A 13,794-nucleotide genomic window follows, 5' to 3' on the forward strand; every position below is an offset into this window, starting at 1 on the left:
AAATCCCAGTTAAGTTTGTCTTCAAATCTCAGATTTGGGATGAGATAGGCTGAAAATAATCACACCTTTGTGTAAGTCAGGACCTGCCTAATCAACATTGTGAGTTTGAAAGAAATCTGAGACGGTCAAAAATTTAGTCTAAAAAAACACAAAGGGGTACCCCTTAGTTTTTTTTTTTGGGTGAAATATGTGACCTCCTCAGATCTTCTTCAAACCCACACCGTGTGTCAGGGAGGTCCTGACGAAAACAGTGGTGTGGTAATTGTTGCCCTACCACATCCCAAAGCTAAGATATAGGGACATGTTGTGCTGCATAAAATGTATAACTGTAAATTTCATGATGGGATTCCTACTTCCAGTGAAGCTAGGTAAACACAAGAGTAGAAGGGTGCGATCAGAAAAGCCTAGTCAGTCCAATATATCCTACATTGCATCTGTATTTTGCTTTATTGGACGTATAAAAAGCTCATAAATTTAATTCCAATATATTCAATACCAATAAACCTATTGAGAGAAAATCCAAGTTACGTTAGTCATCATATCTCAGCTTTGGGATGAGATAGGCTGAAAATAATCACACCACTGTGTAAGTCAGCACCTGCTTAATCAACATTGTGAGTTTGGAAGAAATCTGAAACGGTCAAAAATTTAGTCTAAAAAAACACAAAGGGGTACCCCTTAGTGTTTTTTTGGGTGAAATATGTGACGTCCTCAGATCTTCTTCAACCCCACACCGTGTGACAGGGAGGTCCTCACAAAGACAGTGGTGTGGTAATTGCTGCCCTACCACATCCCAAAGCTAAGATATAGGGACATGTTGTGCTGCATAAAATGTATAACTGTAAATTTCATGATGGGATTCCTACTTCCAGTGAAGCTAGGTAAACACAAGAGTAGAAGGGTGCGATCAGAAAAGCCTAGTCAGTCCAATATATCCTACATTGCATCTGTATTTTGCTGTATTGGACGTATAAAAAGCTAATAAATTTAATTCCAATATATTCAATACCAATAAACCTATTGAGAGAAAATCCAAGTTACATTAGTCATCATATCTCAGCTTTGGGATGAGATAGGCTGAAAATAATCACACCATTGTGAAAGTCAGGACCTGCTTAATCAACATCGTGAGTTTGGAAGAAATCTGAAACGGTCAAAAATTTTGTCTAAAAAAACACAAAGGGGTACCCCTTAGTGTTTTTTTGGGTGAAATATGTGACCTCCTCAGATCTTCTTCAACCCCACACCGTGTGACAGGGAGGTCCTCACAAAGACAGTGGTGTCGTAATTGTTGCCCTACCACATCCCAAAACTGAGATATAGAGACATGTTGTGCTGCATAAAATGTATAACTGTAAATTTCATGATGGGATTCCTACTTCCAGTGAAGCTAGGTAAACACAAGAGTAGAAGGGTGCGATCAGAAAAGCCTAGTCAGTCCAATATATCCTACATTGCATCTGTATTTTGCTTTATTGGACGTATAAAAAGCTCATGAATTAAATTCCAATATATTCAAGACCAATAAACCTATTGAGAGAAAATCCCAGTTAAGTTTGTCCTCATATCTCAGATTTGGGATGAGATAGGCTGAAAATAATCACACCTTTGTGTAAGTCAGGACCTGCCTAATCAACATCGTGAGTTTGAAAGAAATCTGAGACGGTCAAAAATTTAGTCTAAAAAAACACAAAGGGGTACCCCTTAGTTTTTTTTTTTGGGTGAAATATGTGACCTCCTCAGATCTTCTTCAAACCCACACCGTATGTCAGGGAGGTCCTGACGAAGACAGTGGTGTGGTAATTGTTGCCCTACCACATCCCAAAGCTGAGATATAGGGACATGTTGTGCTGCATAAAATGTATAACTGTAAATTTCATGATGGGATTCCTACCTCCAGTGAAGCTAGGTAAACACAAGAGTAGAAGGGTGCGATCAGAAAAGCCTAGTCAGTCCATTATATCCTACATTGCATCTGTATTTTGCTTTATTGGACGTATAAAAAGCTCATAAATTTAATTCCAATATATTCAATACCAATAAACCTATTGAGAGAAAATCCAAGTTACGTTAGTCATCATATCTCAGCTTTGGAATGAGATAGGCTGAAAATAATCACACCACTGTGTAAGTCAGGACCTGCTTAATCAACATCGTGAGTTTGGAAGAAATCTGAAACGGTCAAAAATTTAGTCTAAAAAAACACAAAGGGGTACCCCTTAGTGTTTTTTTGGGTGAAATATGTGACCTCCTCAGATCTTCTTCAACCCCACACCATGTGACAGGGAGGTCCTCACAAAGACAGTGGTGTCATAATTGTTGCCCTACCACATCCCAAAACTGAGATATAGGGACATGTTGTGCTGCATAAAATGTATAACTGTAAATTTCATGATGGGATTCCTACTTCCAGTGAAGCTAGGTAAACACAAGAGTAGATGGGTGTGATCAGAAAAGCCTAGTCAGTCCAATATATCCTACATTGCATCTGTATTTTGCTTTATTGGACGTATAAAAAGCTCATAAATTTAATTCCAATATATTCAATACCAATAAACCTATTGAGAGAAAATACCAGTTAAGTTTGTCCTCATATCTCAGCTTTGAGATGAGATAGGCTGAAAATAATTACACCTTTGTGTAAGTCAGGACCTGCCTAATGAACATTGTGAGTTTGGGAGAAATCTGAAACGGTCAAAAATTTAGTCTAAAAAAACACAAAGGGGTACCCCTTAGTGTTTTTTTGGGTGAAATATGTGACGTCCTCAGATCTTCTTCAAACCCACACCGTGTGTCAGGGAGGTCCTGACAAAGACAGTGGTGTGGTAATTGTTGCCCTACCACATCCCAAAGCTGAGATATAGGGACATGTTGTGCTGCATAAAATGTTTTACTGTAAATTTCATGATGGGATTCCTACTTCCAGTGAAGCTAGGTAAACACAAGAGTAGAAGGGTGCGATCAGAAAAGCCTAGTCAGTCCAATATATCCTACATTGCATCTGTATTTTGCTTTATTGGACGTATAAAAAGCTCATAAATTTAATTCCAATATATTCAATACCAATAAACCTATTGAGAGAAAATCCAAGTTACGTTAGTCATCATATCTCAGCTTTGGGATGAGATAGGCTGAAAATAATCACACCACTGTGTAAGTCAGGACCTGCTTAATCAACATCGTGAGTTTGGAAGAAATCTGAAACGGTCAAAAATTTAGTCTAAAAAAACACAAAGGGGTACCCCTTAGTGTTTTTTTGGGTGAAATATGTGACCTCCTCAGATCTTCTTCAACCCCACACCGTGTGACAGGGAGGTCCTCACAAAGACAGTGGTGTCGTAATTGTTGCCCTACCACATCCCAAAACTGAGATATAGAGACATGTTGTGCTGCATAAAATGTATAACTGTAAATTTCATGATGGGATTCCTACTTCCAGTGAAGCTAGGTAAACACAAGAGTAGAAGGGTGCGATCAGAAAAGCCTAGTCAGTCCAATATATCCTACATTGCATCTGTATTTTGCTTTATTGGACGTATAAAAAGCTCATAAATTTAATTCCAATATATTCAACACCAATAAACCTATTGAGAGAAAATCCCAGTTAAGTTTGTCCTCATATCTCAGCTTTGGGATGAGATAGGCTGAAAATAATTTACCTTTGTATAAGTCAGGACCTGCCTAATGAACATCGTGAGTTTGGAAGAAATCTGAGACGGTCAAAAATTTAGTCTAAAAAAACACAAAGGGGTACCCCTTAGTTTTTTTTTTTGGGTGAAATATGTGACCTCCTCAGATCTTCTTCAAACCCACACCGTGTGTCAGGGAGGTCCTGACAAAGACAGTGGTGTGGTAATTGTTGCCCTACCACATCCCAAAGCTAAGATATAGGGACATGTTGTGCTGCAAAAAATGTATAACTGTAAATTTCATGATGGGATTCCTACTTCCAGTGGAGCTAGGTAAACACAAGAGTAGAAAGGTGCGATCAGACAAACCTAGTCAGTCCAATATATCCTACATTGCATCTGTATTTTGCTTTATTGGACGTATAAAAAGCTCATAAATTTAATTCCAATATATTCAATACCAATAAACCTATTGAGAGAAAATCCAAGTTACGTTAGTCATCATATCTCAGCTTTGGGATGAGATAGGCTGAAAATAATCACACCACTGTGTAAGTCAGGACCTGCTTAATCAACATTGTGAGTTTGGAAGAAATCTGAAACGGTCAAAAATTTAGTCTAAAAAAACACAAAGGGGTACCCCTTAGTGTTTTTTTGGGTGAAATATGTGACGTCCTCAGATCTTCTTCAAACCCACACCGTGTGTCAGGGAGGTCTTGACAAAGACAGTGGTGTGGTAATTGTTGCCCTACCACATCCCAAAGCTGAGATATAGGGACATGTTGTGCTGCATAAAATGTTTTACTGTAAATTTCATGATGGGATTCCTACTTCCAGTGAAGCTAGGTAAACACAAGAGTAGAAGGGTGCGATCAGAAAAGCCTAGTCAGTCCAATATATCCTACATTGCATCTGTATTTTGCTTTATTGGACGTATAAAAAGCTCATAAATTTAATTCCAATATATTCAATACCAATAAACCTATTGAGAGAAAATCCAAGTTACGTTAGTCATCATATCTCAGCTTTGGGATGAGATAGGCTGAAAATAATCACACCACTGTGTAAGTCAGGACCTGCTTAATCAACATCGTGAGTTTGGAAGAAATCTGAAACGGTCAAAAATTTAGTCTAAAAAAACACAAAGGGGTACCCCTTAGTGTTTTTTTGGGTGAAATATGTGACCTCCTCAGATCTTCTTCAACCCCACACCGTGTGACAGGGAGGTCCTCACAAAGACAGTGGTGTCGTAATTGTTGCCCTACCACATCCCAAAACTGAGATATAGAGACATGTTGTGCTGCATAAAATGTATAACTGTAAATTTCATGATGGGATTCCTACTTCCAGTGAAGCTAGGTAAACACAAGAGTAGAAGGGTGCGATCAGAAAAGCCTAGTCAGTCCAATATATCCTACATTGCATCTGTATTTTGCTTTATTGGACGTATAAAAAGCTCATAAATTTAATTCCAATATATTCAACACCAATAAACCTATTGAGAGAAAATCCCAGTTAAGTTTGTCCTCATATCTCAGCTTTGGGATGAGATAGGCTGAAAATAATTTACCTTTGTATAAGTCAGGACCTGCCTAATGAACATCGTGAGTTTGGAAGAAATCTGAGACGGTCAAAAATTTAGTCTAAAAAAACACAAAGGGGTACCCCTTAGTTTTTTTTTTTGGGTGAAATATGTGACCTCCTCAGATCTTCTTCAAACCCACACCGTGTGTCAGGGAGGTCTTGACAAAGACAGTGGTGTGGTAATTGTTGCCCTACCACATCCCAAAGTTGAGATATAGGGACATGTTGTGCTGCATAAAATGTATAACTGTAAATTTCATGATGGGATTCCTACTTCCAGTGAAGCTAGGTAAACACAAGAGTAGAAGGATGCGATCAGAAAAGCCTAGTCAGTCCAATATATCCTACATTGCATCTGTATTTTGCTTTATTGGACATATAACAAGCTCATAAATTTAATTCCAATATATTCAACACCAATAAACCTATTGAGAGAAAATCCAAGTTACGTTAGTCATCATATCTCAGATTTGGGATGAGATAGGCTGAAAATAATTACACCACTGTGTAAGTCAGGACCTGCTTAATCAACATCGTGAGTTTGGAAGAAATCTGAAACGGTCAAAAATTTAGTCTAAAAAAACACAAAGGGGTACCCCTTAGTGTTTTTTTGGGTGAAATATGTGACCTCCTCAGATCTTCTTCAACCCCACACCGTGTGACAGGGAGGTCCTCACAACGACAGTGGTGTCGTAATTGTTGCCCTACCACATCCCAAAACAGAGATATAGGGACATGTTGTGCTGCATAAAATGTATAACTGTAAATTTCATGATGGGATTCCTACTTCCAGTGAAGCTAGGTAAACACAAGAGTAGATGGGTGTGATCAGAAAAGCCTAGTCAGTCCAATATATCCTACATTGCATCTGTATTTTGCTTTATTGGACGTATAAAAAGCTCATAAATTTAATTCCAATATATTCAATACCAATAAACCTATTGAGAGAAAATCCCAGTTAAGTTTGTCCTCATATCTCAGCTTTGAGATGAGATAGGCTGAAAATAATTATACCTTTGTGTAAGTCAGGACCTGCCTAATGAACATTGTGAGTTTGGGAGAAATCTGAAACGGTCAAAAATTTAGTCTAAAAAAACACAAAGGGGTACCCCTTAGTTTTTTTTTTTGGGTGAAATATGTGACCTCCTCAGATCTTCTTCAAACCCACACCGTGTGTCAGGGAGGTCCTGACGAAGACAGTGGTGTGGTAATTGTTGCCCTACCACATCCCAAAGCTAAGATATAGGGACATGTTGTGCTGCAAAAAATGTATAACTGTAAATTTCATGATGGGATTCCTACTTCCAGTGGAGCTAGGTAAACACAAGAGTAGAAAGGTGCGATCAGAAAAACCTAGTCAGTCCAATATATCCTACACTGCATCTGTATTTTGCTTTATTGGACGTATAAAAAGCTCATAAATTTAATTCCAATATATTCAATACCAATAAACCTATTGAGAGAAAATCCAAGTTACGTTAGTCATCATATCTCAGCTTTGGGATGAGATAGGCTGAAAATAATCACACCACTGTGTAAGTCAGGACCTGCTTAATCAACATTGTGAGTTTGGAAGAAATCTGAAACGGTCAAAAATTTAGTCTAAAAAAACACAAAGGGGTACCCCTTAGTGTTTTTTTGGGTGAAATATGTGACATCCTCAGATCTTCTTCAAACCCACACCGTGTGTCAGGGAGGTCCTGACAAAGACAGTGGTGTGGTAATTGTTGCCCTACCACATCCCAAAGCTGAGATATAGGGACATGTTGTGCTGCATAAAATGTATAACTGTAAATTTCATGATGGGATTCCTACTTCCAGTGAAGCTAGGTAAACACAAGAGTAGAAGGGTGCGATCAGAAAAGCCTAGTCAGTCCAATATATCCTACATTGCATCTGTATTTTGCTTTATTGGACGTATAAAAAGCTCATAAATTTAATTCCAATATATTCAATACCAATAAACCTATTGAGAGAAAATCCAAGTTACGTTAGTCATCATATCTCAGCTTTGGGATGAGATAGGCTGAAAATAATCACACCACTGTGTAAGTCAGGACCTGCTTAATCAACATCGTGAGTTTGGAAGAAATCTGAAACGGTCAAAAATTTAGTCTAAAAAAACACAAAGGGGTACCCCTTAGTGTTTTTTTGGGTGAAATATGTGACGTCCTCAGATCTTCTTCAAACCCACACCGTGTGTCAGGGAGGTCCTGACAAAGACAGTGGTGTGGTAATTGTTGCCCTACCACATCCCAAAGTTGAGATATAGGGACATGTTGTGCTGCATAAAATGTATAACTGTAAATTTCATGATGGGATTCCTACTTCCAGTGAAGCTAGGTAAACACAAGAGTAGAAGGGTGCGATCAGAAAAGCCTAGTCAGTCCAATATATCCTACATTGCATCAGTATTTTGCTTTATTGGACATATAACAAGCTCATAAATTTAATTCCAATATATTCAACACCAATAAACCTATTGAGAGAAAATCCAAGTTACGTTAGTCATCATATCTCAGATTTGGGATGAGATAGGCTGAAAATAATCACACCACTGTGTAAGTCAGGACCTGCTTAATCAACATCGTGAGTTTGGAAGAAATCTGAAACGGTAAAAAATTTAGTCTAAAAAAACACAAAGGGGTACCCCTTAGTGTTTTTTTGGGTGAAATATGTGACCTCCTCAGATCTTCTTCAACCCCACACCATGTGACAGGGAGGTCCTCACAACGACAGTGGTGTCGTAATTGTTGCCCTACCACATCCCAAAACAGAGATATAGGGACATGTTGTGCTGCATAAAATGTATAACTGTAAATTTCATGATGGGATTCCTACTTCCAGTGAAGCTAGGTAAACACAAGAGTAGATGGGTGTGATCAGAAAAGCCTAGTCAGTCCAATATATCCTACATTGCATCTGTATTTTGCTTTATTGGACGTATAAAAAGCTCATAAATTTAATTCCAATATATTCAATACCAATAAACCTATTGAGAGAAAATCCCAGTTAAGTTTGTCCTCATATCTCAGCTTTGAGATGAGATAGGCTGAAAATAATTATACCTTTGTGTAAGTCAGGACCTGCCTAATGAACATTGTGAGTTTGGGAGAAATCTGAAACGGTCAAAAATTTAGTCTAAAAAAACACAAAGGGGTACCCCTTAGTGTTTTTTTGGGTGAAATATGTGACGTCCTCAGATCTTCTTCAACCCCACACCGTGTGACAGGGAGGTCCTCACAAAGACAGTGGTGTCGTAATTGTTGCCCTACCACATCCCAAAACTGAGATATAGAGACATGTTGTGCTGCATAAAATGTATAACTGTAAATTTCATGATGGGATTCCTACTTCCAGTGAAGCTAGGTAAACACAAGAGTAGAAGGGTGCGATCAGAAAAGCCTAGTCAGTCCAATCCTACATTGCATCTGTATTTTGCTTTATTGGACGTATAAAAAGCTCATAAATTTAATTCCAATATAATCAACACCAATAAACCTATTGAGAGAAATCCCAGTTAAGTTTGTCCTCATATCTCAGCTATGGGATGAGATAGGCTGAAAATAATTACACCTTTGTGTAAGTCAGGACCTGCCTAATGAACATCGTGAGTTTGGAAGAAATCTGAGACGGTCAAAAATTTAGTCTAAAAAAACACAAAGGGGTCCCCCTTAGTGTTTTTTTGGGTGAAATATGTGACCTCCTCAGATCTTCTTCAAACCCACACCGTGTGTCAGGGAGGTCCTGACAAAGACAGTGGTGTGGTAATTGTTGCCCTACCACATCCCAAAGCTGAGATATAGGGACATGTTGTGCTGCATAAAATGTATAACTGTAAATTTCAATATGGGATTCTTACTTCCAGTGAAGCTAGGTAAACACAAGAGTAGAAGGGTGCGATCAGAAAAGCCTAGTCAGTCCATTATATCCTACATTGCATCTGTATTTTGCTTTATTGGACGTATAAAAAGCTCATAAATTTAATTCCAATATATTCAATACCAATAAACCTATTGAGAGAAAATCCAAGTTACGTTAGTCATCATATCTCAGCTTTGGAATGAGATAGGCTGAAAATAATCACACCACTGTGTAAGTCAGGACCTGCTTAATCAACATCGTGAGTTTGGAAGAAATCCGAGACGGTCAAAAATTTAGTCTAAAAAAACACAAAGGGGTACCCCTTAGTGTTTTTTTGGGTGAAATATGTGACCTCCTCAGATCTTCTTCAAACCCACACCGTGTGACAGGGAGGTCCTGACAAGGACAGTGGTATGGTAATTGTTGCCCTACCACATCCCAAAACTGAGATATAGGGACATGTTGTGCTGCATAAAATGTATAACTGTAAATTTCATGATGGGATTCCTACTTCCAGTGAAGCTAGGTAAACACAAGAGTAGAAGGGTGCGATCAGAAAAGCCTAGTCAGTCCAATATATCCTACATTGCATCTGTATTTTGCTTTATTGGACATATAACAAGCTCATAAATTTAATTCCAATATATTCAACACCAATAAACCTATTGAGAGAAAATCCAAGTTACGTTAGTCATCATATCTCAGCTTTGGGATGAGATAGGCTGAAAATAATCACACCACTGTGTAAGTCAGGACCTGCTTAATCAACATTGTGAGTTTGGAAGAAATCTGAAACGGTCAAAAATTTAGTCTAAAAAAACACAAAGGGGTACCCCTTAGTGTTTTTTTGGGTGAAATATGTGACGTCCTCAGATCTTCTTCAAACCCACACCGTGTGTCAGGGAGGTCCTGACAAAGACAGTGGTGTGGTAATTGTTGCCCTACCACATCCCAAAGTTGAGATATAGGGACATGTTGTGCTGCATAAAATGTATAACTGTTAATTTCATGATGGGATTCCTACTTCCAGTGAAGCTAGGTAAACACAAGAGTAGAAGGGTGCGATCAGAAAAGCCTAGTCAGTCCAATATATCCTACATTGCATCAGTATTTTGCTTTATTGGACATATAACAAGCTCATAAATTTAATTCCAATATATTCAACACCAATAAACCTATTGAGAGAAAATCCAAGTTACGTTAGTCATCATATCTCAGATTTGGGATGAGATAGGCTGAAAATAATCACACCACTGTGTAAGTCAGGACCTGCTTAATCAACATCGTGAGTTTGGAAGAAATCTGAAACGGTCAAAAATTTAGTCTAAAAAAACACAAAGGGGTACCCCTTAGTGTTTTTTTGGGTGAAATATGTGACCTCCTCAGATCTTCTTCAACCCCACACCATGTGACAGGGAGGTCCTCACAACGACAGTGGTGTCGTAATTGTTGCCCTACCACATCCCAAAACTGAGATATAGGGACATGTTGTGCTGCATAAAATGTATAACTGTAAATTTCATGATGGGATTCCTACTTCCAGTGAAGCTAGGTAAACACAAGAGTAGATGGGTGTGATCAGAAAAGCCTAGTCAGTCCAATATATCCTACATTGCATCTGTATTTTGCTTTATTGGACGTATAAAAAGCTCATAAATTTAATTCCAATATATTCAATACCAATAAACCTATTGAGAGAAAATCCCAGTTAAGTTTGTCCTCATATCTCAGATTTGAGATGAGATAGGCTGAAAATAATTATACCTTTGTGTAAGTCAGGACCTGCCTAATGAACATTGTGAGTTTGGGAGAAATCTGAAACGGTCAAAAATTTAGTCTAAAAAAACACAAAGGGGTACCCCTTAGTGTTTTTTTGGGTGAAATATGTGACGTCCTCAGATCTTCTTCAACCCCACACCGTGTGACAGGGAGGTCCTCACAAAGACAGTGGTGTCGTAATTGTTGCCCTACCACATCCCAAAACTGAGATATAGAGACATGTTGTGCTGCATAAAATGTATAACTGTAAATTTCATGATGGGATTCCTACTTCCAGTGAAGCTAGGTAAACACAAGAGTAGAAGGGTGCGATCAGAAAAGCCTAGTCAGTCCAATCCTACATTGCATCTGTATTTTGCTTTATTGGACGTATAAAAAGCTCATAAATTTAATTCCAATATAATCAACACCAATAAACCTATTGAGAGAAATCCCAGTTAAGTTTGTCCTCATATCTCAGCTATGGGATGAGATAGGCTGAAAATAATTACACCTTTGTGTAAGTCAGGACCTGCCTAATGAACATCGTGAGTTTGGAAGAAATCTGAGACGGTCAAAAATTTAGTCTAAAAAAACACAAAGGGGTCCCCCTTAGTGTTTTTTTGGGAGAAATATGTGACCTCCTCAGATCTTCTTCAAACCCACACCGTGTGTCAGGGAGGTCCTGACAAAGACAGTGGTGTGGTAATTGTTGCCCTACCACATCCCAAAGCTGAGATATAGGGACATGTTGTGCTGCATAAAATGTATAACTGTAAATTTCAATATGGGATTCTTACTTCCAGTGAAGCTAGGTAAACACAAGAGTAGAAGGGTGCGATCAGAAAAGCCTAGTCAGTCCATTATATCCTACATTGCATCTGTATTTTGCTTTATTGGACGTATAAAAAGCTCATAAATTTAATTCCAATATATTCAATACCAATAAACCTATTGAGAGAAAATCCAAGTTACGTTAGTCATCATATCTCAGCTTTGGGATGAGATAGGCTGAAAATAATCACACCACTGTGTAAGTCAGGACCTGCTTAATCAACATTGTGAGTTTGGAAGAAATCTGAAACGGTCAAAAATTTAGTCTAAAAAAACACAAAGGGGTACCCCTTAGTGTTTTTTTGGGTGAAATATGTGACGTCCTCAGATCTTCTTCAAACCCACACCGTGTGTCAGGGAGGTCCTGACAAAGACAGTGGTGTGGTAATTGTTGCCCTACCACATCCCAAAGTTGAGATATAGGGACATGTTGTGCTGCATAAAATGTATAACTGTAAATTTCATGATGGGATTCCTACTTCCAGTGAAGCTAGGTAAACACAAGAGTAGAAGGGTGCGATCAGAAAAGCCTAGTCAGTCCAATATATCCTACATTGCATCAGTATTTTGCTTTATTGGACATATAACAAGCTCATAAATTTAATTCCAATATATTCAACACCAATAAACCTATTGAGAGAAAATCCAAGTTACGTTAGTCATCATATCTCAGATTTGGGATGAGATAGGCTGAAAATAATCACACCACTGTGTAAGTCAGGACCTGCTTAATCAACATCGTGAGTTTGGAAGAAATCTGAAACGGTCAAAAATTTAGTCTAAAAAAACACAAAGGGGTACCCCTTAGTGTTTTTTTGGGTGAAATATGTGACCTCCTCAGATCTTCTTCAACCCCACACCATGTGACAGGGAGGTCCTCACAACGACAGTGGTGTCGTAATTGTTGCCCTACCACATCCCAAAACAGAGATATAGGGACATGTTGTGCTGCATAAAATGTATAACTGTAAATTTCATGATGGGATTCCTACTTCCAGTGAAGCTAGGTAAACACAAGAGTAGATGGGTGTGATCAGAAAAGCCTAGTCAGTCCAATATATCCTACATTGCATCTGTATTTTGCTTTATTGGACGTATAAAAAGCTCATAAATTTAATTCCAATATATTCAATACCAATAAACCTATTGAGAGAAAATCCCAGTTAAGTTTGTCCTCATATCTCAGCTTTGAGATGAGATAGGCTGAAAATAATTATACCTTTGTGTAAGTCAGGACCTGCCTAATGAACATTGTGAGTTTGGGAGAAATCTGAAACGGTCAAAAATTTAGTCTAAAAAAACACAAAGGGGTACCCCTTAGTGTTTTTTTGGGTGAAATATGTGACGTCCTCAGATCTTCTTCAACCCCACACCGTGTGACAGGGAGGTCCTCACAAAGACAGTGGTGTCGTAATTGTTGCCCTACCACATCCCAAAACTGAGATATAGAGACATGTTGTGCTGCATAAAATGTATAACTGTAAATTTCATGATGGGATTCCTACTTCCAGTGAAGCTAGGTAAACACAAGAGTAGAAGGGTGCGATCAGAAAAGCCTAGTCAGTCCAATCCTACATTGCATCTGTATTTTGCTTTATTGGACGTATAAAAAGCTCATAAATTTAATTCCAATATAATCAACACCAATAAACCTATTGAGAGAAATCCCAGTTAAGTTTGTCCTCATATCTCAGCTATGGGATGAGATAGGCTGAAAATAATTACACCTTTGTGTAAGTCAGGACCTGCCTAATGAACATCGTGAGTTTGGAAGAAATCTGAGACGGTCAAAAATTTAGTCTAAAAAAACACAAAGGGGTCCCCCTTAGTGTTTTTTTGGGAGAAATATGTGACCTCCTCAGATCTTCTTCAAACCCACACCGTGTGTCAGGGAGGTCCTGACAAAGACAGTGGTGTGGTAATTGTTGCCCTACCACATCCCAAAGCTGAGATATAGGGACATGTTGTGCTGCATAAAATGTATAACTGTAAATTTCAATATGGGATTCTTACTTCCAGTGAAGCTAGGTAAACACAAGAGTAGAAGGGTGCGATCAGAAAAGCCTAGTCAGTCCATTATATCCTACATTGCATCTGTATTTTGCTTTATTGGACGTATAAAAAG

Source organism: Hoplias malabaricus, chromosome Y (genome assembly GCF_029633855.1).
Source record: "Hoplias malabaricus isolate fHopMal1 chromosome Y, fHopMal1.hap1, whole genome shotgun sequence".
Lineage (NCBI taxonomy): Eukaryota > Metazoa > Chordata > Actinopteri > Characiformes > Erythrinidae > Hoplias > Hoplias malabaricus.